General features: G+C 51.3%; 1 long non-coding RNA gene across 2 annotated transcripts in view; it reads right to left on the reverse strand.

Annotated features, from left to right (window-relative positions):
* Positions 1-2,657: 2,657 nt before the first annotated feature.
* LOC142587208 (uncharacterized) overlaps positions 2,658-26,075 on the reverse strand; it is a 58,534-nt gene continuing 35,116 nt past the window's right edge. For both annotated transcript variants that reach the window (XR_012829397.1, XR_012829398.1), the window contains exons 2-3: positions 6,875-6,959; positions 2,658-2,852 (exon numbers count right to left, since the gene is read on the reverse strand). This is a non-coding gene — a long non-coding RNA (uncharacterized LOC142587208). The remainder of the gene's footprint in view (positions 2,853-6,874; positions 6,960-26,075) is intronic.

The following is a 26,075-nucleotide window of genomic DNA, read 5'->3' on the forward strand; positions in this document are numbered from 1 at the left end:
GAAAAGCATTACTTGATGTACGGTATGATCTAATAACAGCGTAAAAGGTGGGGCAAGCATTCACAGTGCTGACTACCAATAACTAACAAGCGAAAATTTTCGATGACACAATTTACGGTAACGAACCAACCAGTTGCATAGAGTGCAGGTATGTATGAGTTCTGGTACACCTTGTGGACCACTATTAAAGGTGCTAAATATATTTCGCGTAGAGTATACCCTCGTGCGCGCCGAAGATACCAAGCCAACAAACGCAGTTGGAAGCACCACCGTGTTGGCGAATATAACAGATTTACAGGTGAGAGTGCTTAAAGCGTTTCACCAAAATAACGAGGACACTTTTGCACGCAGGTGTAGTTGAAATTTAACTGCTTTGAGTAACTCTCGGTGAGCTCGTATAGCGTTAGAATATACCTAAGGGGGCCAGCGATACGACGCGTCTCTATTGAAAGTGTAGTAACAAGCTAAATTGGTGGTGCTCGACATCATCAAATCCGTTCGGAGGAAGCTGTATTTTGTTTGCGCAAATATTTCTCTTCATCGATTCAGGTTTGCAGCTTCACAAATCAGCAATAAGAAAACGATATCCCGGTTATGTACACTGCTCCTAATAATATGTCTAAATGCCAAGAAAATTGACGTATTGGACATCGCTCTCAATTATGCCACAAATTAATGAGTACGACTTTTTCATATCCCTCCTAATCATTGCGACAGTTGCACGCAAGCTGTCGATCTATATATAAATTTTGCCCACTTGACATGGTGTAACAGGTGCAGTTTACAGAACTGCAGTTTCAGTTTCTTGGTGCCGGATGGCGGATCTGCGAAGTTAGTGCATCGTTTTTTTTAAGCTTACAATTAATTTTAGTGAATAGTGTAAAAACGTCGAGGTAGTAAATACAAATCCTGCTTCAGAAATTCACTAGAATTTAACTTACGCTATCAAATGCAACAACTTTCATTTAAATCAATCCAGCAGTTGCCTCATGACACCATTTCTGCATCCTACATGTATTTTAATATAGCGCAATTGGAGTTCGCCTCTTTAGACCAGATGACCACGGCCGGAAGGGGCACTGCTCTTCAAGAAGGAAGGAACAGAAACAGTAACTGACGATCAAAAATACGGATCGAGAAAAGTGCAGTAGGTCAGATCACAAAGTCTGAGGTAGAACATAGCATAGAGCGGGGTAATATGAACAAAGCTTACAATAACACTGCGTGCAAATCAAATCAATATGACAGTTTAGACCATACACCTGTTTCTGGATAAGCAGAAGAGTTTGGCACTTCTTTACATTAGGCAGCCTTTCATTTCCTGGCGGTTATTGCGATTGGATATGTATGTTATGCGCTGTCAAAGTGAAAACCAGGAGAACCTAAAAGATATTGGTAATTTAAGATATGTATTCCTTGGCTTTTGCTGGCCACATCACTCGGGAATATTTACCGTGCTTTGTTAAGTTTGTGTGGGGCGGGGGAGGGGGATGGGGGGGGGGACTAGTGGTACTTTTCTAACCTACTTTGTTTTTTCACTTTAAATAGGATCGTTATTTCTTATTTTTGCAGTAAATAGGTATCACACCGGAAACGAACAGCCCCCGCCAAGGAACAAACATTTTGAGGGGGAGTGCTTTCGTAACGGCGGCAGAGAAGTGAACTGCGGTGGCACTGAGGACAGGATATGCTGCGAGTGCTGTGAGTTACATTATATATTGTTTGTTCAAGTTTTATAGTGATAGAAATTTTACAGGATGTTTGTTTTTTTCGGACCATGCATAATGATTTTTTGTAAGAAGGTTATCATTAAAGATATTTTAATACAGCCTTATTTTCTGAAATCTCGATGATCGCTTCTAAATTGAGATATTATTAACCGAATTTCAGCGCTCAAGCCAAGCCACATCGAGACCGAACGCGCGCCGCAGCTACGTCAGACGAAAACGCTTTGTGTGTCACGGAGTTTCAATGATGGCAAGTCGCGGCAAATACTGACACAGCGCCTCGCTACAGATGCTTAGCAGGCAAAGCGTGCCGTGTATCAGTATCTACCGGATATTCAGTTTCGAACATAGACGCACTTTTCGTAATAGATCGTTTCTGTTTGATAACACTCACGCCGCGCTCGGCTTCCATACTGGCTTGATTTCCTATGAAACGAATTTTGTGGTGCCTGGCTTGCCTGGATCGAGCGCAGAAATTTATATGGGTGCAATTTTCAAGATTAAAAAAAACGATGGGGGTGCATTAAAATGTTACTGCCTCCAAATTTGACATTTAAATAACTGTCCAGAGCTTTCAAATAAAACTATAATTGACAATCCTTTGTCGAATATTCATCTGATACCCCCGCAGGGGCGTCTGCGTAAGCAAGCGTTTGGTGTGTTGCGACACCACGTACCCGAGCACACGAGGGTTGGATCCTCCCGCGTGTAGCTGTGCGCAGCTTAGCCGTGTCCGGCGAAAGGGGGATCCTGGGGTTTGAGCCGATGCTGGGTATTCGGACCTTTAAGGCCCCCCGGCGGAGGCAACACTCCTCTTTTGCCTCTGCTCCACGTAGACGGCACCCCCGGACTGACCCACCCGGGGAAAATCGGCAGTCGCCTCTTTCTGTCTCTCCCTCCTCAAACCTTCGCCTTTCTCTCTCACCTTTTCCTCTTTCCTCTCTTCTCTTCACTTCTTATTACTTCCGTATTTCCTGGCGGCAAGGGTTAGCCTTGCGCATTAAGCCCAGCCTCGGGTATAGGTATTTGGTTATAGTGGGAATGTACCGCTGGCGTGCGCAGAACTGCATACTTCCCGTCCTGTGTCGTCCCCTGGTTGGGCTCCATGGTGGGTGGCGGCCATCCCTGCCGAATATATTATTATTACTTATGGAATCAACTTTCCCTCCACTCCCTGATCGCTCCTTCAAGAGGGGGCGCACCGAAGATTCCTTCAACTTCTTCATGAGTCAGGAAGGAACACTCCCAAAATACCATGTTATTCACAGTCAACATGAAAGCAAGAAAGTCCGAACACTATCTCGTTTTGTTGGGGCAAAATCATTGGAAAACTCCATCGACCCAGGCTACAAAGTAACTAAAATGGGAAGCGGCCACCTTCTTCTTGAACTGCGTGACAAGACACAGTACAGTAAATTGTCAAAACTAATTGCTTTCGGGGAAATTCCAGTTTCAGTAGGCCCACACAGATCTTTGAACAATGTCCACGGTGTCGTCTCTGAAGATGACCTGCTCGATCTTAGTGAAAGTGAGCTACTTGAGGGATGGCAAGATCAAAATGTAGTAAAGGTCCAGAGAATAACGATTAGGCGGGACGGCAAGGAAATCCTCACGAAACACATAATCTTAACTTTTGGAACTAGCAATTTACCAGACTCAATAGAAACAGGATACTGCCAACTCCGTGTAAGGCCATACATTCATGATCCACGCCGATGCTTCAAGTGTCAGCGGTTCGGGCATGGTTCGCAAAGCTGCCGAAGGCGCCCTACTTGTGCAAAATGTGCATCAAACGAGCACTCATCTGACACTTGCAATTCCACCACCCATTGTGCGAACTGTGAAGGGGATCACACCGCGTAGTCTCGTTCTTGCCCATCCTGGAAAAAAGAACAACAAATCTTCGAAATCAAAGTAAAATTGAACCTTTCCTTCCAAGAGGCGCGCCAGCGCTCCTCGATGAACCAATCTAGTCCGTCCTACACCGATGTGACGCACCGGGGGGCAGCGCTACATCATTCGGCTGCCGCCCAAGTCACAGGGAGTGTGACGGCGGTCACGCGATCAGCCGCCCCGGCCAGAACAGCCAGCGCACTTCGGGCCCCTGCAAAGGAGGAACAGCAGACCCTCGGGCCTATTGGACCCAAGGCCACTGCGCGTGCAGATAGGCCCAAAACTCCCGCGAACGTGCCCGTTGCGCCGGCACTATCTACCGCCTCAGACGAGGTGATGGATACGAACACAAATCCGGCGTCTCAGACGCCCAAGGAACGGCGCAGCAACCTCGAGCGCGCCGGGAAGAAAGAGAGAGCTCGTATCGAGGGGCCTGGAAAGGCCTCGTGAGCTCGTTTAATCTATATTGCTTAGACACACAGCACAAAACATACATAATATGGACACACATATATTACAGTGGAATGTAAGAGGTTTACTCCACAACCTAGACGACATTAATGAAATTTTACACAGGTACACCCCAAAGGTGCTGTGTGTCCAAGAAACACATCTTAAACCTTCACAAACAAACTTTATCCGACAGTATACCATTTTCCGGAAAGACCGCAACGAGGCCTTTGCCTCGTCGGGCAGTGTGGCAATAATAGTAGATAAGTGTGTTGCTTGCCGGCAGTTACAGCTTAAAATGCCCCTAGAAGCAGTTGTAGTCAGAGCAGTGCATTTTAGTAAGCTGCTGACAATTGCATCTTTATACATTCCTCCCAGCTGTCTACTCTCCAAAACTGAATTTGAAAGCTTTATTGTGCAACTCCTACATTGTCGTTGGAGACTTAAATGCTCATCATACCTTGTGGGGTGACTCTCGGTGTGATGCCAGAGGACGTCTGATTGAAAACTTCCTCTTCAGTACAGGTACATGCTTGCTAAATAATAAGGAGCCAAATTTTTACAGCGTTGCGAACATTCCTAAAACACCAGCGACAGACATTCCTAAAACACCAGCGACTAGCAGAACAGCTGCATTTGGGTCGGAAAAGCACATCTAATGAAGTATACAATCGTCCATTTGGAATGGCTGCGTTCGAGGCCTCACTGAACTGTTGCAAGAAGTCCACTACAGGAAGTGACAGAATAATGTACGAGATGATCAGACACTTACAACCTGAAACCCAAAATACACTACTGTCACTCTTCAATTCCATGTTCTCTGCCGGTTACATTCCTTCTGTCTGGAAAGAAGCAATCGTAATCGCTATTCTCAAAGAGGGCAAGGACCCTTCCTCACCCAACAGTTATAGGCCTATAGCTCTGACAAGTTGTCTAGGCAAATTATTTGAGGAAATGATTAACCGTCGCCCGCTCCATTTTCTTTAAAGCAACAAGATAATCGATCGCTTTCAGTGCGGTTTTAGGGAGGGTAGATACACAACAGATCACCTTGCCCTCATCGAGACAAATATCCGTGATGCCTTTGTCCACAAACAGTTTTTTCTGTCAGTATTTTTAGATATGGAAAAGTTCGAGGCAACTTCCTGAACGTGATTCAGAGTTACCTCTCCAATCGCACGTTCCGTGTTAGAGTTGATAACGTTCTGTCTCGTCCATTTACGCAAGAGGCTGGTGTTCCACAAGGTGGTGTGCTGAGCTGCACTCATTTTATCGTCAAAATGAACTCGATTCTGACTGCCATACCACATACTATGTTTTATTCGGTTTATGTAAATGACATCCAGATAGGTTTCAAATCATGTAACCTAAGTATTTGCGAGCGACAAGTACAGCTTTGCATAAATAAATTATCTAAGTGGGCGTACATAAAGGGTTTCGAGCTAAACCCACGAAAGAGTACATGCGTCCTGTTTTCTAACAAGAGAGGCATACTTGCGGACCCCGCAATAGATCTAAATGGAGAATGGCTACCTGTGAGCCATGAACACAAATTCCTAGGAATCCTTTTAGACAGTAAGCTTACTTTTGTACCACACCTGAAGTATCTGAAATCAAAGTGCCTCAAGACTGAATCTGCTGAAGCTCTTGTCACGCACATCTTGGGGAAGTGACAGGCGGTGCCCTTTAAAACTTTACGAAAGTCTAATATTAACACGACTTGACTACGGAGCAGTAGTCTATAATTCTGCTGCATCTATCTCTTTGAAAGTGCTTGATCCTATTCACCCCTTAGGTATCCGCCTTGCTACAGGAGCCTTTAGGACAAGCCCTGTGCAAAGCCTCTACGTCGAATCAAACGAATGGTCATTGTACTACCAAAGGACATATTTAACTTTCTGCTATGCCCTCAAAGTTAGCTCAGATATTAAACATCCTTGTCATTCTACTGTATCCGACTTGTCCACTGCTAAGCTGTTTCGTAACCGCCCAGCCACTAGGCCTCCTCTGTCCCTTCGGTTGGAAGCACTCTCAGAAAAAACAGGGGTACCTCTTTTGCACAATGCCCTAATGGCTCCTACACGGCTTCCACCGCCTTGGGGGTGGCAGACTATCCAATATGACATTTGCTTCTTAGAAAATTAATATCGAAACGAGCCCCGGAGGCACACATATACTCGCATTTTCCGGAAATCAAGAAGTACTCATGTGATGAATTTTACACAGATGCCTCGAAGTCTCCAGCCGGCGTTGCTTACGCAGCTCTGGGAGCCTCATTTTAAACATCTGGAGCACTAAACCCACACACCAGTATCTTTACAGCGGAAGCATACGCTATACTGAAGGCTATTCAACACATACGGCTTACAAATATCGCTAAGGCTATTGTATTCACAGACTCATTAAGTGTAGTGAGAGCCCTAATTAACCTACGAAAACACAAGAACTCCGTTTTGAATGAACTATATACCTTGTCGTGCTCTGCAAGTATTTGCAACCAAGCGATCGTCTTATGCTGGGTACCTGGCCACAGGGGTATAGAAGGCAATCTGGCTGCTGACGAAATGGCTACGTCAGTGAGTTTTAGCGACAAAGATGGAAATACACCCATCCCTGCCACAGACCTAAAGCCTTTTCTGCGCCATAAATTGAGGAATCATTGGCAAGCAGAGTGGTATACACAAACATTGAATAAGTTACACATTATAAAACCAAAACTGAGGAATTGGATTAGGGACAAAACAGCACGGTACAAGGAAGTACTTCTTTGCCGTTTAAGAATAGGCCACACATACGGCACTCACTCTTATCTCTTGACTGGAAGCGATCCTCCAACTTGTATTAAGTGCGGCAATAGTCTCACAGTCATCCATGTTCTTATTCAGTGCCCTGCCATAGAAACAGAGAGGAAAAAGTATTTCCCTGCTGCATATCGCGAGAATATACCCTTTCACCCTGCATTTTTTCTTAGCGATGAGCCGCTTTTCAATCTCCAAACAGTCTTAGATTTTTTAGCCGAAACCGACACAATGAAAATCATTTGGCCAGGAAACATTTAGCACACGACTAACAGCCCTGCATTGAAGGGCTCTCTTGAAACTCTGATGTCACTGTTATGTTTTATGGTATCATGATTTAACGAAAGCTCATTGCCATAGCTCACATCACCACCTAGTCAGCGTCATAATTTTAGCGCCTATATATTCTACGCCACATACAGCGACATATTTTAGGCCTTTTTACAGCCATGTTGCATCTACCATGAGGAATTCATTGTGCACGTCATCCACAATACGTCGTCAACATTACAACTTGTCATGGCGCTCTTTGGCCAAACCTGGCCCTTACGCCATAAAACACCACACATCATCACATTCATCTGATTCGCACTTTATAAGTAGCAAAATATGGTCACCTTGCCCAAATTCTTCTTTGCAAGAGCGTAAATTTCGCTAAGCTCAGAGTAAATGTAAATGTGTCTGTATACATATAGTTTAAAGAAAGCGCTTTGTCCGGACGCTGCACGCGAATTTTATCCGTCGTCGCCACTGTTACCGCCACTGTGATGTTGCGTATAATGATTCGGTATGTTACACTCTAAACCACTTTATTCCCTTATGGGTGTTTTGCTGTGTCTATAATTAAAGCCCTTACGCCCTGCATTTTTGAAACGTTTGCAGCCCTTGGAGCTTATATTGTCCCACAAAAATAGTCGTCATTTATCTTGGCCGTATTTCCTTTCTTTAACGCTGCGAGCTCGGTACTTCCAGGTCAGGAATAGCATGCGCGTTATTTACCGCGACATAGCATTCCTGACGGGAAAGTAGCGAGCGCAGAGTTTTCAAAAAAGGGAACGCAAGCAAGAAAGTTAATGATTCTTGTTATGAGAGAAGATAGGCCCCAAAAGGTGCACATTCTTAAAGAGTGTACGAAAAATAATTATCACCAAACCAAAACACCCATTCCATACGTGGCTTGAGTTACCATGACACACTTTTCTGTGAAGGGTGCAAGTCATGCCATTATTACAACCATTTCTCCATTCATGCATGAGAGTGCTATTCATTGCTATGCTTTGCCATTCCTGTGAATAACCACAAGGCCGTGCCAACGAGAATGAGAACAGCTAAAACATAGTAGATGCTGCGTGGACAAATAGATGTAACTAAAACCCGCTAGAAAAATAAATGGCAGAATTTTTTTCTGTTTTGTTTCTCAGATGTACATTATGACAAGGCGATGGCCGAACACAACAGCACACCCTATAAACTGCAGAGCAACCTCAACACACCGGCACACATACGTACGGAACCTCCCGATACCAACATTGGTCCCACTGCCAATACACTTGTACCTTCTTACAGGCTTATATAACCATTATGTTTTCACGTGCAATGCAGTGCCATTGGTCATCTCTATCCTATGTAATTAAACAATAAATCGCCACAGAATATTTGTTTCCATATATTTAGCTGATAGGCACCCCAAAGCCACACATGGCTCTTAATGTAAACTCCTGCTATATTGAAAGCCTTGAAACGGTGGCAACATGTACAGAGTTGAGGTGCTTTAATAGCTCCTAACACCTTTATCATCAAAAGCTTGCGTTATATGAGCAATACATACTTACGGAAGCAATAAGGCTGTTAGGGTAATTAAAAAACGCTAGCACATACATGTCAGCAACTTTTACAGTGAAGCTGTATATGGCTAGCCAATTCGTCCGTCCGTCCCTCTATCTGTCGACCGCCTTACGCCGAAAACTCCTTGGCGCAACCCCATGAGCATGCGCAAAAAAAGGAGAGTAAGAGAGGCGCGCGATTAGCCAACACCACCTAGATAGCGCAAGGCCTGTTTACTCCAATCTACGACGCCACGCTACCTGGCCCGAAATTTCTATTGACAAGGCGGGCGTGATGAAAGCGGTGACAGCAAAATCACTATCACCTATTCAGGAGCATACCTGTTAGATTCTATCGCAGTTGGGCAAGGTAACATGACGTCATGGATCGAAGTGAAAAGGCCTTGGGCTGTCTAGGTAGTGTTGGATTATCTGTGCCAGTAGTGACGTCGTTGTTGTACGTCGCAGCCGAGCGCGTGCGCAGCAGTTTCTCTCCGGCACCGAAATGGTTAGGCCACGCGTCATACGTACTCCTTAGGAGCAAGCACGCTTCGATCAGCAACGCCAGGAGCAGAACTGGGAACGAGCCCGTCTACGCCATGCCGATGCTGCAGCCCGGGCACAAGAAAAGGCTCGTGCAGCCGAGCTCAAGCAGCAACTGCATACCGAGGATATGGCAGCCTACCAAGCTATCGTTTAATGAACCGTCGGGATTAACCCAGTGATAAATATCGGAGCCGCGAGTTTCAGCTTCGCTGGTTGACCATCTGTACGGAGTGCTTGTGCAATGATTTCTTTTTGTTTCCCAAAAGGGTGTTTTTTGTGATCGACATTTCCTTAACAGTGTAGGTAGATGCATTATTCAAACGCTAAAGTTGTTCTTAATAGGTTTTATGGCCTTGATGGAAATATTCCTCAAAATTTTTTTAGAATTGCAGCGTGCAAGCAACAGTCATAAACGACTTCATTCATAGAATATGTCTGTTATGTTCATTTTTTAACTCAGACGCAAAACAATATTAGGGCTCACAATCTGAAAGTGATGTCTCGCTGGCACCGACGTGGAGCCCTTACAGGTCCTACAGGGCTTGTCACTGAGGAATTCTAGGTTGCCAGAAATTTTGGCTATCCAAGTGATAAAGGGAAGCTTTCATTGTCTACGATTCCGTGGTTTTTTTCCTGGGTCGGTCGGTCGGTCGGTTGTGTTCTCGCCGAGTAGATTGGCATTCACTTAAAAAAAATACCGTAGTTGAACGCGCTTATACCAAGTTTGTAGAGTGATAGCACAGTTTTGCTAGATTTGCGAAAGGACACAGACGCTTCTCGGTGCCGTGAGCAGCTACAGCATCTACAATTGTAACACAAGACAGCACACAGAGGCTATTCGACGCGGCAGCAGCAGCGAGCGAATTGACCTTCTTGCTGCGTCTCCCTTCAACGCGAACCAAGCGCCGAAGGCACAGCGCATACGAAGCTACCAGCAATCGGCGCACTTTGTCCACATCACAGCTCGCTTTGAAGACATGGGCGCCCACGTGGCGCACGCAGCAGCCGCCAGTAGTGGCAGGCTAAGTCCCAGTTTGACCATGGCTGTGCTCGAAGGTCAAATGTATGGAACCAGGCGTTTTCTTGGTTTGTACCTGGAGTAGTAGAGCTATCACTCTAGAAAAAATTAAGCGTGCCTGGCGGCGCGATTCGAACTCTGGCCCCCCATCGCAACGTCCCGGTGCTCTAACCACGATATCACGTACACTTGTATCCTGCCAATGCCAATTAGCACTTTAAGATGGTCGCAACGTGCTGATCATGACCGCGATTCCTATACTATGGTGCATACCCCCAACGGGGTATCATTCACATATTGAGCGGAGGGCCAGCCAGGTAGCTCTTTGAGATGATCGTCGCGTGTTGATGATTATGATAGCCATGCAATGGCACGTACATGCACACAACGGGGATTCGGGGAACAGTCATGTCCGCATGTTGATTGTGGTGAGAATAATTAATAATTAATCTCCGGGGTCTTATACACGTGATAAAACAACGATATCATTATTAGGCACGCCGTAGTGGGGGACTCCGGATTAATCTTAATCACTTCAAGTTCTTTAACGTGCACCCAATGCATGGTACTGGGGCGTTTCTGCACATCGGTCGCACCGAAATAAGCCCGCTTCCGCGCCCTCGGGAACGGCAGCGCACCGCCAAAGCGACTATACGCCACCTGGGCGGGTTATGATGAATATAATTGCCGTACATGCCCACAACGAAGGGATTGGCCAAGAAACGGTAGTTGCGTATCGTGCCAGCGCCAACTATAGCTCTGTGAGGTGATCCCCGCGAGTGGATAATGATGAATGTGATATCCACAATGTGGCGCATACCAACAAACACTGAACCGGTAAAGAAGCGTGTCCGCAGGTTGATTGTGATGATGATCATTCTCATACAATGACACATACACGAGAAGGAGGTGGTTATGATGGCACAAGCTCGCAGCAGGGGACGGGCCCGGACATTTAGAACATTTAAACGTCATTTAAACGTCAAACGTCATTTAAAATAAGCAAGAGGAAATGCAAACCTATGTAGGATTTATGATATTTCATAGCGCGGGTACGCGAGCGCAGGCGCACGCGCCAATTTCCTCGAGGCAAAATATGTACTAATGAAATACGAACATTCATAGTATTTCATGAATGAAATAACGAAATAATGAAATAATGAAATAATAATAGTATTTCATAAAAGAAGCAGCGACGGCGTAGAGGTAGAACACCCGCCTCGCGTGCAAGAGGTCCGTGGTTTGAATTCCGGTGCCGCGCAATTTTCCACCGGAACTAAAAAAGAAAAAAAATCCGCGTGTTGATGAAATTACATAAACAGGCCTGGAGTGTGGCGTGATCCCGGTGACCAGAACCGGTAACGCACTCCCTCACCAGAGCAGGATTGGCCACCCTGGTGCAGTACTTGGCCACAACCTCCTATATGAACACAACAATCAAAACCCGGCCCTCAGTCCCCAGCACCTGCGAAGCAACTGACGCACGGCAGCGGTCAGACCTGCGACGCAGCAGAGGGTGCTAAGAATCCCTGGCTCCGGACAGGCCGCCATTGGAATATGAACCTGGCAACGTTTAACGCTACAACGTTATCTAGTGAAGCGGGTCTAGCAGTGCTCTTGAAGGAAGTAGAGGGCAGTAAATGGGATATAATAGGGTTCAGTGAAGTTAGGAGGCCAAAAGAAGCATCTACAGTGCTAAAAAGCGGGCACGTCCTCTGCTACCGGGGCTTAGCGGAAAGACGAGAACTAGGAGTCGGATTCCTGATTAATAAGAATATAGCTGGTAACATACACGAATTCTATAGCATTAACGAGAGGGTGGCAGGCCTTGTTGTGAAACTCAATAAGAGGTACAAAATGAAGGTTGTACAGGTCTACGCCCCTACATCCAGTCATGATGACCAGGAAGTCGAAAGCTTCTATGAAGACGTGGAATCGGCTATGGGTAAAGTCATAACAAAATACACTATACTTATGGGCGACTTCAATGCCAAGGTAGGCAAGAAGCAGGCTGGAGACAAGGCAGTGGGGGAATATGGTATAGGCACTAGGAATAGCAGGGGACAGTTATTAGTAGAGTTTGTAGATCAGAATAATATGCGGATAATGAATACCTTGTTCCGCAAGCGGGATAGCCGAAAGTGGACGTGGAGGAGCCCGGACGGCGAAACTAGAAATGAAATAGACTTCATACTCTGCGCTAACCCTGGCATCATACAAGATGTGGACGTGCTCGGCAAGGTGCGCTGCAGTGACCAAAGGATGGTAAGAACTCGAATTAGCCTAGACCTGAGGAGAGAACGGAAGAAACTGGTGCATAAGAAGCCGATAAATGAGTTAGCGGTAAGAGGGAAAATAGACCAATTCCAGATCAAGCTACAGAACAGGTATTCAGCTTTAACGCAGGAAGAACACCTTAGTGTTGAAGCAATAAACGACAATCTTGTGGGCATCATTAAGGAGTGTACAATAGAGGCCGATGGTAACTCCGTTAGACAGGATAACAGTTAGCTATCGCAGCAGATGAAAGATCTGATCAAGAAACGTCAATGTTAGAAGCTAGAATAGAAAAGCTAGAATAGTTACAGACAATAGTTACAGTTACAATGTTACAGCTAGAATAGAACTGGCAGAACTTTCGAAGTTAATCAACAAGCGTAAGACAGCTGACATAAGGAAGTATAATATGGATAGAATTGAACATGCTCTCAGGAACGGAGGAAGCCTAAAAGAAGTGAAGAAGAAACTAGGAATTGGCAAGAATCAGATGTATGCGTTAAGAGACAAAGCCGGCAATATCATTACTAATATGGATGAGATACTTCAAGTGGCTGAGGAGTTCTATAGAGATTTATACAGTACCAGTGGCACCGACGACGATAATGGAAGAGAGAATAGTCTAGAGAAATTCGAAATCCCACAGGTAACGCCGGAAGAAGTAAAGAAAGCCTTGGGGGATATGCAAAGGGGGAAGGCAGCTGGGGAGGATCAGGTAACAGCAGATTTGTTGAAGGATGGTGGGTAGATTGTTCTGGAAGAACTGGCCACCCCGTACACGCAATGCCTCATGACTTCGAGCGTACCGGAATCTTGGAAAAACGCCAACATAATCCTGATACATAAGAAAGGGGACGCCAAAGACTTGAAAAATTATAGACCGATCAGCTACTGTCCGTTGCCTACAAAGTATTTACTAAGGTAATTGCAAATAGAATCAGAACACCTTAGACTTCCGTAAACCAAAGGACCAGGCAGGATTCCGTAAAGGCTACTCAACAATAGACCATATCCACACTATCAATTAGGTGATAGAAAAATGTGCGGAATATAACCAACCTTTATATATAGCTTTCATTGATTACGAGAAAGCGTTTGATTCAGTCGAAACCTCAGCAGTCATGGAGGAATTGCGTAATCAGGGTGTAGACGAGCCGTATGTAAAAATACTGAAAGATATCTATAGCGGCTCCACAGCCACCGTAGTCCTCCATAAAGAAAGCAACAAAATCCCAATAAAGAAAGGCGTCAGGCAGGGAGATACGATCTCTCCAATGCTATTCACAGCGTGTTTACAGGAGGTGTTCAGAGACCTAGATTGGGAATAATTGGGTATAAGAGTTAATGGAGAGTACCTTAGTAACTTGCGATTCGCTAATGATATTGCCTTGCTTAGTAACTCAGGGGACCAACTGCAATGCATGCTCACTGTCCTAGAGAGGCAAAGCCGAAGGGTGGGTCTAAAAATTAATCTGCAGAAAAACTAAAGTAATGTTTAACAGTCTCGGAAGAGAACAGCAGTTTACGATAGGTAGTGAGGCACTGGAAGTGGTAAGGGAATACATCTACTTAGGACAGGTAGTGACTGCGGATCCGGATCATGAGACTGAAATAATCAGAAGAATAAGAATTGGCTGGGGTGCGTTTGGCAGGCATTCTCAGATCATGAACAGCAGGTTGCCATTATCCCTCAAGATATAAGTTTATAACAGCTGTGTCTTACCAGTACTCACGTACGGGGCAGAAACCTGGAGGCTTACGAAAAGGATTCTACTAAATTGAGGACGACGCAACGAGCTATGGAAAGAAGAATGATAGGCGTAACGTTAAGGGATAAGGAAAGGGCAGATTGGGTGAGGGAACAAACGCGAGTTAAAGACATCTTGGTTGAAATCAAGAAAACGAAGTGGGCATGGGCAGGACACGTAATGAGGACGGAAGATAACCGATGGTCATTAAGAGTTACGGAATGGATTCCAAGAGAAGGGAAGCGTAGCAGGGGGCGGCAGAAAGTTAGGTGGGTGGATGAGATTAATAAGTTTGCAGGGACAGCGTAGCCACAATTAGTACATGACCGGGGTATTTGGATGAGTATGGGAGAGGCCTTTGCTCTGCAGTGGGCGTAACCAGGCTGATGTAGATGATGATGATGATGATAGTATTTCATTACCCGCTTTACAATTGCTTTCTTTCACGTAATTTTTAAAATCATGAGCTGGATTTCCATAATTATTTTAAGGCGAAGAAAATTGCCATATTAAAATTCGCTGAACAGGCCTTACGAAGTTAGCCGAATAAATGCTTTTAGTTCGATAGCAAACATACGGACTCTACAGGCACATTCATGTCATCGTCGCGACCGCCAGAGTAGTAGTGTTGTCCTAGTGAATGCGCATGTCGAGTTTATGCGGAGCGCGTTTCACTGCAAAAGCGACGAGGCCAAGTGAACTAACGCACCGTCAAAGATATACGCTCAGTCGAGACGTTAGCGCAGGAGAAGCAGGGGTGCTGTAACTATCGCAACCTATCGCAACCTGTTTCTAGTTCATTTCTGCCATTGTGATCACACTTGTCCAAAAGTTTCGAGCCACGCCCACGTTGCCTCTGTTACGCGACGTCAAGGATAGCACAAAAACTGATAATCAGATATGACGTGTAGACAGTTAATATGGACAATGAGGCCAAAAAAAAGAAAAATAGACATTTCTGATTCTACGTATTTTTCGACATTATAGTGTATGCCTCCGCTATTGCACAAGCTTTTTTCGCGCTGCGCCCATTTCCCGTGGCTGTCACGCGATCGTCACAAAAACTGCGGAAACTCACCACTTCTACGGGACGTCTACGCACTACACATGCATTAATATGCCGAACAAAGCAGAATTTTTTTCTGAATAGCTGGAGACTACCCCTTTACGAAAAGAATAGAAGATGGCTGCCCGCCTGTCGCCCTTTCACTCGCTACCCTAGGCTGCCGGGGAGGGATTTCTTTGCGCGTAACAAATAATTTGGCGATGCAGAGTAATATTGTCGAGATCTTTCCGTCACGTATGCGACAGCGTTCTGCAACTCTTATTCGCTGAGAATTCGTTTTAGCCACACTTTTAACTCCCCGCTGCAACATGTGCCGCAAGCTAAGCAAGAGAAAGCGGACCAATCGCAAAGGCTGGCACCGCTTCGTCGCTTGATTGCCTACTTTCCCTGTGTTAGCTCAGTCGGTCCTATACACATTTACTTGAGGCAGAGAGTTGGGCTAGTTGGAATTTCGACAAAGACAAAAGAAGTGTCATCCTTTTGTCTCTGCATCTCTTTTCATTTTTCCTACGCGCTGGAACATGTCTTTGTCTTCCTTTCCACTAGTGCGTGCAGCTCGCGTCACCTCAGCCAATTAAATGAGAAAAAATTCCCGTAGAACCAACCTTAGGTTTATATCTTTGTAAGCATCCCTCAGCATATCACGCTATGTAGTAACACACAGGTATATTTATGTAAACGTATATTTACTTATGTACAGTCTTGCAATTTTTAACGGGAACGGTGGGTGTGACCACACGACGTGTCAGTGGCCTTGTTGCGGAGAGGAGCACTGCTGAAGCGAACAGCGCAGTAGAATACATTCACACTCGAAAGCGCCTTGCGCGCCCATATTGTCGCCGATCTCGCGGCCTCTCGCCGCTACAGGGCAGCTAACACAGAGCGCAATACAGAGCGCTAATAGCGCTATGTCTTTCCCATGTTCTTCACACGCTCTGGCGCTATTCAGAACCTTTACTATGGCATACCAACAGGCCCAAATTTTCACGTAGGGTCACTGAATATGTGGCACTGTGTGCACATGCGCCGCTCTTCAACGAACCTCTTTCACGTCGACATAGGTCACTGTAGATGCGACACTCCGTAGGTACCGCTGTTCAAGCTCTTCGACGCTGACTTCAAGTACTGGGTATGCGCGCCACTCGGTCTGCACTGGTCTCCGATGAACGTCTTTGATGCCAAATTGGGTCACTAGGCGTGTGCCACTCTTCAATGAACGTCCTTGAGCAAACATGGGTAGCTAGATGTGTGCTGCTCTGCAATGTCAAAAAGATCCCTAAAATTTGTACGATGCTGAGCGCAATCTAACCAACGTTATAACTGTTCCTCAAGGACAGCAACCTGATGCATCCTTGTGCCACCTTGTGCCACAAATACACTAGGTATGTACCGTTCTTCAATGAACCTCTCGCCAACTTGGATCATTGTATATGTGCCACTGGGTGTGCAGTAAGCGAGGGAACAATTCTCAGCGTTCGCACGCACTGGCGCCAGGCTTCTCGTATCGGAGGACAAGCGCGGACCGCTAGGCAACGCCATTAGATGGCGCAGTGTGTCCAGAAAAAAGCACTGGAGAGGAGCTCCGTTACCACATGGCGAGGTTCTCAGCGTTCGCACGCACCGGCGTGCGAGTATTTCGGAGTGCGCGCAGAGACTTCGCCAAGGCGGCACTAGATGGCGTCGATTGCTCTTATGGAAACGCGAAAGAGAAGTCCAGCTGCAGTAAGCGCCTTATACTAACTAGTTTTGACGATGGCAATGTGTTGTGTCGCTATATTGATTCAATGATAAACGCCTTACCGTCGACAGCCATCGTGAGATGGGTTCTACCGAATTCATTTCTTTCGGAAGCCATCGGAGATGTGGACTACAGAAGTTATGCCGGTTATTTTGTATGGTCTGGCCATTTTGAGCTGACAAGCGCCGTGCATACAATGCGCGCTAAAGATCGTGTCCGCTAAGTAATAGCTCCACGCCGCGGCAAGAGCAGATATCTCAAACTGAACGCGGTTTGTTCTCGAGGCTTCTCGCGGGCGCCGCGCTCCAAGCCGGAGGGTCGAGCCATATTGCACAAGTGCGCCTAAGTACATCGCACTGCTGTGACGTCGTTCGTAGTGACACGTGGCTTCTAAAATTATTCAAGGCAATATCTGTTATTTTTGTAATCTGTTCCTTCAATAGTCGAAATAAAGCTAAAATAAATAAACAAATACTCAGTGCCCTTCCACTCTGTGATGTCGGCCCCTTAATGGCGAACTGCACCTCCACCGCGAGTCGGCTCGGCATCGCATTATCCTCGGCATCGGCCCACGTAGGGGGAGTCCTTAACGTCTGCGTCACCTCCACCGCGAGTCGGCCCGGCATCGCAATATCCTCGGCATCGGCCCACGTAGGGGAGTCCTTAACGTCTGCGTCACCTCCACCACGAGTCAGCCCGGCATCGCATTATCCTCGGCATCGGCCCACGTAGGGGGAGTCCTTAACGTCTGCGTCACCTCCACCGCGAGTCGGCCCGGCATCGCAATATCCTCGGCATCGGCCCACGTAGGGGGAGTCCTTAACGTCTGCGTCACCTCCACCACGAGTCCGTCCGGCATCGCATTATCCTCGGCATCGGCCCACGTAGGGGGAGTCCTTAACGTCTGCGTCACTTCCACCGCGAGTCAGCCCGGCATCGCATTATCCTCGGCATCGGCCCACGTAGGGGAAGTCCTTAACGTCTGCGTCACCTCCACCACGAGTCCATCCGGCATCGCATTATCCTCGGCATCGGCCCACGTAGGGGGAGTCCTTAACGTCTGCGTCACCTCCACCACGAGTCCGTCCGGCATCGCATTATCCTCGGCATCGGCCCACGTAGGGGGAGTCCTTAACGTCTGCGTCACCTTCACCGCGAGTCGGCCCGGCATCGCAATATCCTCGGCATCGGCCCACGTAGGGGGAGTCCTAACGTCTGCGTCAACTCCACCACGAGTCCGTCCGGCATCGCATTATCCTCGGCATCGGCCCACGTAGGGGGAGTCCTTAACGTCTGCGTCACTTCCACCGCGAGTCAGCCCGGCATCGCTTTATCCTCGGCATCGGCCCACGTAGGGGAAGTCCTTAACGTCTGCGTCACCTCCACCACGAGTCCATCCGGCATCGCATTATCCTCGGCATCGGCCCACGTAGGGGGAGTCCTTAACGTCTGCGTCACCTCCACCACGAGTCCGTCCGGCATCGCATTATCGTCGGCATCGGCCCACGTAGGGGGAGTCCTTAACGTCTGCGTCACCTCCACCGCGAGTCGGCCCGGCATCGCAATATCCTCGGCATCGGCCCACGTAGGGGGAGTCCTTAACGTCTGCGTCACCTCCACCGCGAGTCCGCCCGGCATCGCAATATCCTCGGCATCGGCCCACGTAGGGGGAGTCCTTAACGTCTGCGTCACCTCCACCACGAGTCAGCCCGGCATCGCATTATCCTCGGCATCGGCCCACGTAGGGGGAGTCCTTAACGTCTGCGTCACCTCCACCGCGAGTCGGCCCGGCATCGCAATATCCTCGGCATCGGCCCACGTAGGGGGAGTCCTTAACGTCTGCGTCACCTCCACCACGAGTCCGTCCGGCATCGCATTATCCTCGGCATCGGCCCACGTAGGGGGAGCCCTTAACGTCTGCGTCACGTCCACCGCGAGTCAGCCCGGCATCGCATTATCCTCGGCATCGGCCCACGTAGGGGAAGTCCTTAACGTCTGCGTCACCTCCACCACGAGTCCATCCGGCATCGCATTATCCTCGGCATCGGCCCACGTAGGGGGAGTCCTTAACGTCTGCGTCACCTCCACCGCGAGTCGGCCCGGCATCGCAATATCCTCGGCATCGGCCCACGTAGGGGGAGTCCTTAACGTCTGCGTCACCTCCACCACGAGTCCGTCCGGTATCGCATTATCCTCGGCATCGGCCCACGTAGGGGGAGTCCTTAACGTCTGCGTCACTTCCACCGCGAGTCAGCCCGGCATCGCATTATCCTCGGCATCGGCCCACGTAGGGGAAGTCCTTAACGTCTGCGTCACCTCCACCACGAGTCCATCCGGCATCGCATTATCCTCGGCATCGGCCCACGTAGGGGGAGTCCTTAACGTCTGCGTCACCTCCACCACGAGTCCGTCCGGCATCGCATTATCCTCGGCATCGGCCCACGTAGGGGGAGTCCTTAACGTCTGCGTCACCTCCACCGCGAGTCGGCCCGGCATCGCAATATCCTCGGCATCGGCCCACGTAGGGGGAGTCCTTAACGTCTGTGTCACCTCCACCACGAGTCCGTCCGGCATCGCATTATCCTCGGCATCGGCCCACGTAGGGGGAGTCCTTAACGTCTGCGTCACCTTCACCGCGAGTCGGCCCGGCATCGCAATATCCTCGGCATCGGCCCACGTAGGGGGAGTCCTTAACGTCTGCGTCACCTCCACCACGAGTCCGTCCGGCATCGCATTATCCTCGGCATCGGCCCACGTAGGGGGAGTCCTTAACGTCTGCGTCACTTCCACCGCGAGTCAGCCCGGCATCGCATTATCCTCGGCATCGGCCCACGTAGGGGAAGTCCTTAACGTCTGCGTCACCTCCACCACGAGTCCATCCGGCATCGCATTATCCTCGGCATCGGCCCACGTAGGGGGAGTCCTTAACGTCTGCGTCACCTCCACCACGAGTCCGTCCGGCATCGCATTATCCTCGGCATCGGCCCACGTAGGGGGAGTCCTTAACGTCTGCGTCACCTCCACCGCGAGTCGGCCCGGCATCGCAATATCCTCGGCATCGGCCCACGTAGGGGGAGTCCTTAACGTCTGCGTCACCTCCACCACGAGTCCGTCCGGCATCGCATTATCCTCGGCATCGGCCCACGTAGGGGGAGTCCTTAACGTCTGCGTCACCTTCACCGCGAGTCGGCCCGGCATCGCAATATCCTCGGCATCGGCCCACGTAGGGGGAGTCCTTAACGTCTGCGTCACCTCCACCACGAGTCCGTCCGGCATCGCATTATCCTCGGCATCGGCCCACGTAGGGGGAGTCCTTAACGTCTGCGTCACTTCCACCGCGAGTCAGCCCGGCATCGCTTTATCCTCGGCATCGGCCCACGTAGGGGAAGTCCTTAACGTCTGCGTCACCTCCACCACGAGTCCATCCGGCATCGCATTATCCTCGGCATTGGCCCACGTAGGGGGAGTCCTTAACGTCTGCGTCACCTCCACCACGAGTCCGTCCGGCATCGCATTATCCTCGGCATCGGCCCACGTAGGGGGAGTCCTTAACGTCTGCGTCACCTCCACCGCGAGTCGGCCCGGCATCGCAATATCCTCGGCATCGGCCCACGTAGGGGGAGTCCTTAACGTCTGCATCACCTCCACCACGAGTCCGTCCGGCATCGCATTATCCTCGGCATCGGCCCACGTAGGGGGAGTCCTTAACGTCTGCGTCACTTCCACCGCGAGTCAGCCCGGCATCGCATTATCCTCGGCATCGGCCCACGTAGGGGAAGTCCTTAACGTCTGCGTCACCTCCACCACGAGTCCATCCGGCATCGCATTATCCTCGGCATCGGCCCACGTAGGGGGAGTCCTTAACGTCTGCGTCACCTCCACCACGAGTCCGTCCGGCATCGCATTATCCTCGGCATCGGCCCACGTAGGGGGAGTCCTTAACGTCTGCGTCACCTCCACCACGAGTCAGCCCGGCATCGCATTATCCTCGGCATCGGCCCACGTAGGGGGAGTCCTTAACGTGTGCGTCACCTCCACCGCGAGTCGGCCCGGCATCGCAATATCCTCGGCATCGGCCCACGTAGGGGGAGTCCTTAACGTCTGCGTCACCTCCACCACGAGTCCGTCCGGCATCGCATTATCCTCGGCATCGGCCCACGTAGGGGGAGTCCTTAACGTCTGCGTCACTTCCACCGCGAGTCAGCCCGGCATCGCATTATCCTCGGCATCGGCCCACGTAGGGGAAGTCCTTAACATCTGCGTCACCTCCACCACGAGTCCATCCGGCATCGCATTATCCTCGGCATCGGCCCACGTAGGGGGAGTCCATAACGTCTGCGTCACCTCCACCACGAGTCCGTCCGGCATCGCATTATCCTCGGCATCGGCCCACGTAGGGGGAGTCCTTAACGTCTGCGTCACCTCCACCGCGAGTCGGCCCGGCATCGCAATATCCTCGGCATCGGCCCACGTAGGGGGAGTCCTTAATGTCTGCGTCACCTCCACCACGAGTCCGTCCGGCATCGCAATATCCTCGGCATCGGCCCACGTAGGGGGAGTCCTTAACGTCTGCGTCACCTTCACCGCGAGTCGGCCCGGCATCGCAATATCCTCGGCATCGGCCCACGTAGGGGGAGTCCTTAACGTCTGCGTCACCTCCACCACGAGTCCGTCCGGCATCGCATTATCCTCGGCATCGGCCCACGTAGGGGGAGTCCTTAACGTCTGCGTCACTTCCACCGCGAGTCAGCCCGGCATCGCATTATCCTCGGCATCGGCCCACGTAGGGGAAGTCCTTAACGTCTGCGTCACCTCCACCACGAGTCCATCCGGCATCGCATTATCCTCGGCATCGGCCCACGTAGGGGGAGTCCTTAACGTCTGCGTCACCTCCACCACGAGTCCGTCCGGCATCGCATTATCCTCGGCATCGGCCCACGTAGGGGGAGTCCTTAACGTCTGCGTCACCTCCACCGCGAGTCGGCCCGGCATCGCAATATCCTCGGCATCGGCCCACGTAGGGGGAGTCCTTAACGTCTGCGTCACCTCCACCACGAGTCCGTCCGGCATCGCATTATCCTCGGCATCGGCCCACGTAGGGGGAGTCCTTAACGTCTGCGTCACCTTCACCGCGAGTCGGCCCGGCATCGCAATATCCTCGGCATCGGCCCACGTAGGGGGAGTCCTTAACGTCTGCGTCACCTCCACCACGAGTCCGTCCGGCATCGCATTATCCTCGGCATCGGCCCACGTAGGGGGAGTCCTTAACGTCTGCGTCACTTCCACCGCGAGTCAGCCCGGCATCGCATTATCCTCGGCATCGGCCCACGTAGGGGAAGTCCTTAACGTCTGCGTCACCTCCACCACGAGTCCATCCGGCATCGCATTATCCTCGGCATCGGCCCACGTAGGGGGAGTCCTTAACGTCTGCGTCACCTCCACCACGAGTCCGTCCGGCATCGCATTATCCTCGGCATCGGCCCACGTAGGGGGAGTCCTTAACGTCTGCTTCACCTCCACCGCGAGTCGGCCCGGCATCGCAATATCCTCGGCATCGGCCCACGTAGGGGGAGTCCTTAACGTCTGCGTCACCTCCACCACGAGTCCGTCCGGCATCGCATTATCCTCGGCATCGGCCCACGTAGGGGGAGTCCTTAACGTCTGCGTCACTTCCACCGCGAGTCAGCCCGGCATCGCATTATCCTCGGCATCGGCCCACGTAGGGGAAGTCCTTAACGTCTGCGTCACCTCCACCACGAGTCCATCCGGCATCGCATTATCCTCGGCATCGGCCCACGTAGGGGGAGTCCTTAACGTCTGCGTCACCTCCACCACGAGTCCGTCAGGCATCGCATTATCCTCGGCATCGGCCCACGTAGGGGGAGTCCTTAACGTCTGCGTCACCTCCACCGCGAGTCGGCCCGGCATCGCAATATCCTAGGCATCGGCCCACGTAGGGGGAGTCCTTAACGTCTGCGTCACCTCCACCACGAGTCCGTCCGGCATCGCATTATCCTCGGCATCGGCCCACGTAGGGGGAGTCCTTAACGTCTGCGTCACTTCCACCGCGAGTCAGCCCGGCATCGCATTATCCTCGGCATCGGCCCACGTAGGGGAAGTCCTTAACGTCTGCGTCACCTCTACCACGAGTCCATCCGGCATCGCATTATCCTCGGCATCGGCCCACGTAGGGGGAGTCCTTAACGTCTGCGTCACCTCCACCACGGGTCCGTCCGGCATCGCATTATCCTCGGCATCGGCCCACGTAGGGGGAGTCCTTAACGTCTGCGTCACCTCCACCACGAGTCCGTCCGGCATCGCATCATCCTCGGCATCGGCCCACGTAGGGGGAGTCCTTAACGTCGGCGTCACCTCCACCACGAGTCAGCCCGGCATCGCATTATCCTCGGCATCGGCCCACGTAGAGGGAGTCCTTAACGTCGGCGTCACCTCCACCACGAGTCAGCCCGGCATCGCATTATCCTCGGCATCGGCCCACGTATGGCAGTGCTTAACATCTGCGTCACCTCCACCGCGAGTCAGCCCGGCATCGCATTATCCTCGGCATCGGCCCACGTAGGGGGAGTCCTTAACGTCTGCGTCACCTCCACCACGAGTCCGTCCGGCATCGCATTATCCTCGGCATCGGCCCACGTAGGGGGAGTCCTTAACGTCTGCGTCACCTCCACCACGAGTCCGTCCGGCATCGCATTATCCTCGGCATCGGCTCACGTAGGGAGAGTCCTTAACGTCTGCGTCACCTCCACCACGAGTCCGTCCGGCATCGCATTATCCTCGGCATCGGCCCACGTAGGGGGAGTCCTCAACGTCGGCGTCACCTCCACCACGAGTCAGCCCGGCATCGCATTAACCTCGGCATCGGCCCACGTATGGCAGTGCATAACATCTGCGTAACCTCCACCACGAGTCAGCCCGGCATCGCATTATCCTCGGCATCGGCCCACGTATGGCAGTGCTTAACATCTGCGTCACCTCCACCGCGAGTCAGCCCGGCATCGCATTATCCTCGGCATCGGCCCACGTAGGGGGAGTCCTTAACGTCTGCGTCACCTCCACCACGAGTCCGTCCGGCATCGCATTATCCTCGGCATCGGCCCACGTAGGGGGAGTCCTTAACGTCTGCGTCACCTCCACCACGAGTCCGTCCGGCATCGCATTATCCTCGGCATCGGCTCACGTAGGGGGAGTCCTTAACGTCTGCGTCACCTCCACCACGAGTCCGTCCGGCATCGCATTATCCTCGGCATCGGCCCACGTAGGGGGAGTCCTCAACGTCGGCGTCACCTCCACCACGAGTCAGCCCGGCATCGCATTAACCTCGGCATCGGCCCACGTATGGCAGTGCTTAACATCTGCGTCACCTCCACCGCGAGTCGGCCCGGCATCGCAATATCCTCGGCATCGGCCCACGTAGGGGGAGTCCTTAACGTCTGCGTCACCTCCACCACGAGTCCGTCCGGCATCGCATTATCCTCGGCATCGGCCCACGTAGGGGGAGTCCTTAACGTCTGCGTCACCTCCACCACGAGTCCGTCCGGCTACGCATTATCCTCGGCATCGGCCACGTAGGGGGAGTCCTTAACGTCTGCGTCACCTCCACCACGAGTCCGTCCGGCATCGCATTATCCTCGGCATCGGCCCACGTAGGGGGAGTCCTTAACGTCGGCGTCACCTCCACCACGAGTCAGCCCGGCATCGCATTATCCTCGGCATCGGCCCACGTAGAGGGAGTCCTTAACGTCGGCGTCACCTCCACCACGAGTCAGCCCGGCATCGCATTATCCTCGGCATCGGCCCACGTATGGCAGTGCTTAACATCTGCGTCACCTCCACCGCGAGTCAGCCCGGCATCGCATTATCCTCGGCATCGGCCCACGTAGGGGGAGACCTTAACGTCTGCGTCACCTCCACCACGAGTCCGTCCGGCATCGCATTATCCTCGGCATCGGCCCACGTAGGGGGAGTCCTTAACGTCTGCGTCACCTCCACCACGAGTCCGTCCGGCATCGCATTATCCTCGGCATCGGCTCACGTAGGGGGAGTCCTTAACGTCTGCGTCACCTCCACCACGAGTCCGTCCGGCATCGCATTATCCTCGGCATCGGCCCACGTAGGGGGAGTCCTCAACGTCGGCGTCACCTCCACCACGAGTCAGCCCGGCATCGCATTAACCTCGGCATCGGCCCACGTATAGCAGTGCTTAACATCTGCGTCACCTCCACCGCGAGTCGGCCCGGCATCGCAATATCCTCGGCATCGGCCCACGTAGGGGGAGTCCTTAACGTCTGCGTCACCTCCACCACGAGTCCGTCCGGCATCGCATTATCCTCGGCATCGGCCCACGTAGGGGGAGTCCTTAACGTTTGCGTCACTTCCACCGCGAGTCAGCCCGGCATCGCATTATCCTCGGCATCGGCCCACATAGGGGGAGTCCTTAACGTCTGCGTCACTTCCACCGCGAGTCAGCCCGGCATCGCAATATCCTCGGCATCGGCCCACGTAGGGGGAGTCCTTAACGTCTGCGTCACCTCCACCAAGAGTCAGCCCGGCATCGCATTATCCTCGGCATCGGCCCACGTAGGGGGAGTCCTTAACGTCTGCGTCACCTCCACCGCGAGTCGGCCCGGCATCGCAATATCCTCGGCATCGGCCCACGTAGGGGGAGTCCTTAACGTCTGCGTCACCTCCACCACGAGTCCGTCCGGCATCGCACTATCCTCGGCATCGGCCCACGTAGGGGGAGTCCTTAACGTCTGCGTCACTTCCACCGCGAGTCAGCCCGGCATCGCATTATCCTCGGCATCGGCCCACGTAGGGGAAGTCCTTAACGTCTGCGTCACCTCCACCACGAGTCCATCCGGCATCGCATTATACTCGGCATCGGCCCACGTAGGGGGAGTCCTTAACGTCTGCGTCACCTCCACCACGAGTCCGTCCGGCATCGCATTATCCTCGGCATCGGCCCACGTA

The sequence above is a fragment of the Dermacentor variabilis genome, chromosome 7, assembly GCF_050947875.1.
Source record: "Dermacentor variabilis isolate Ectoservices chromosome 7, ASM5094787v1, whole genome shotgun sequence".
In the NCBI taxonomy this organism is placed as follows: Eukaryota; Metazoa; Arthropoda; class Arachnida; order Ixodida; family Ixodidae; genus Dermacentor; species Dermacentor variabilis.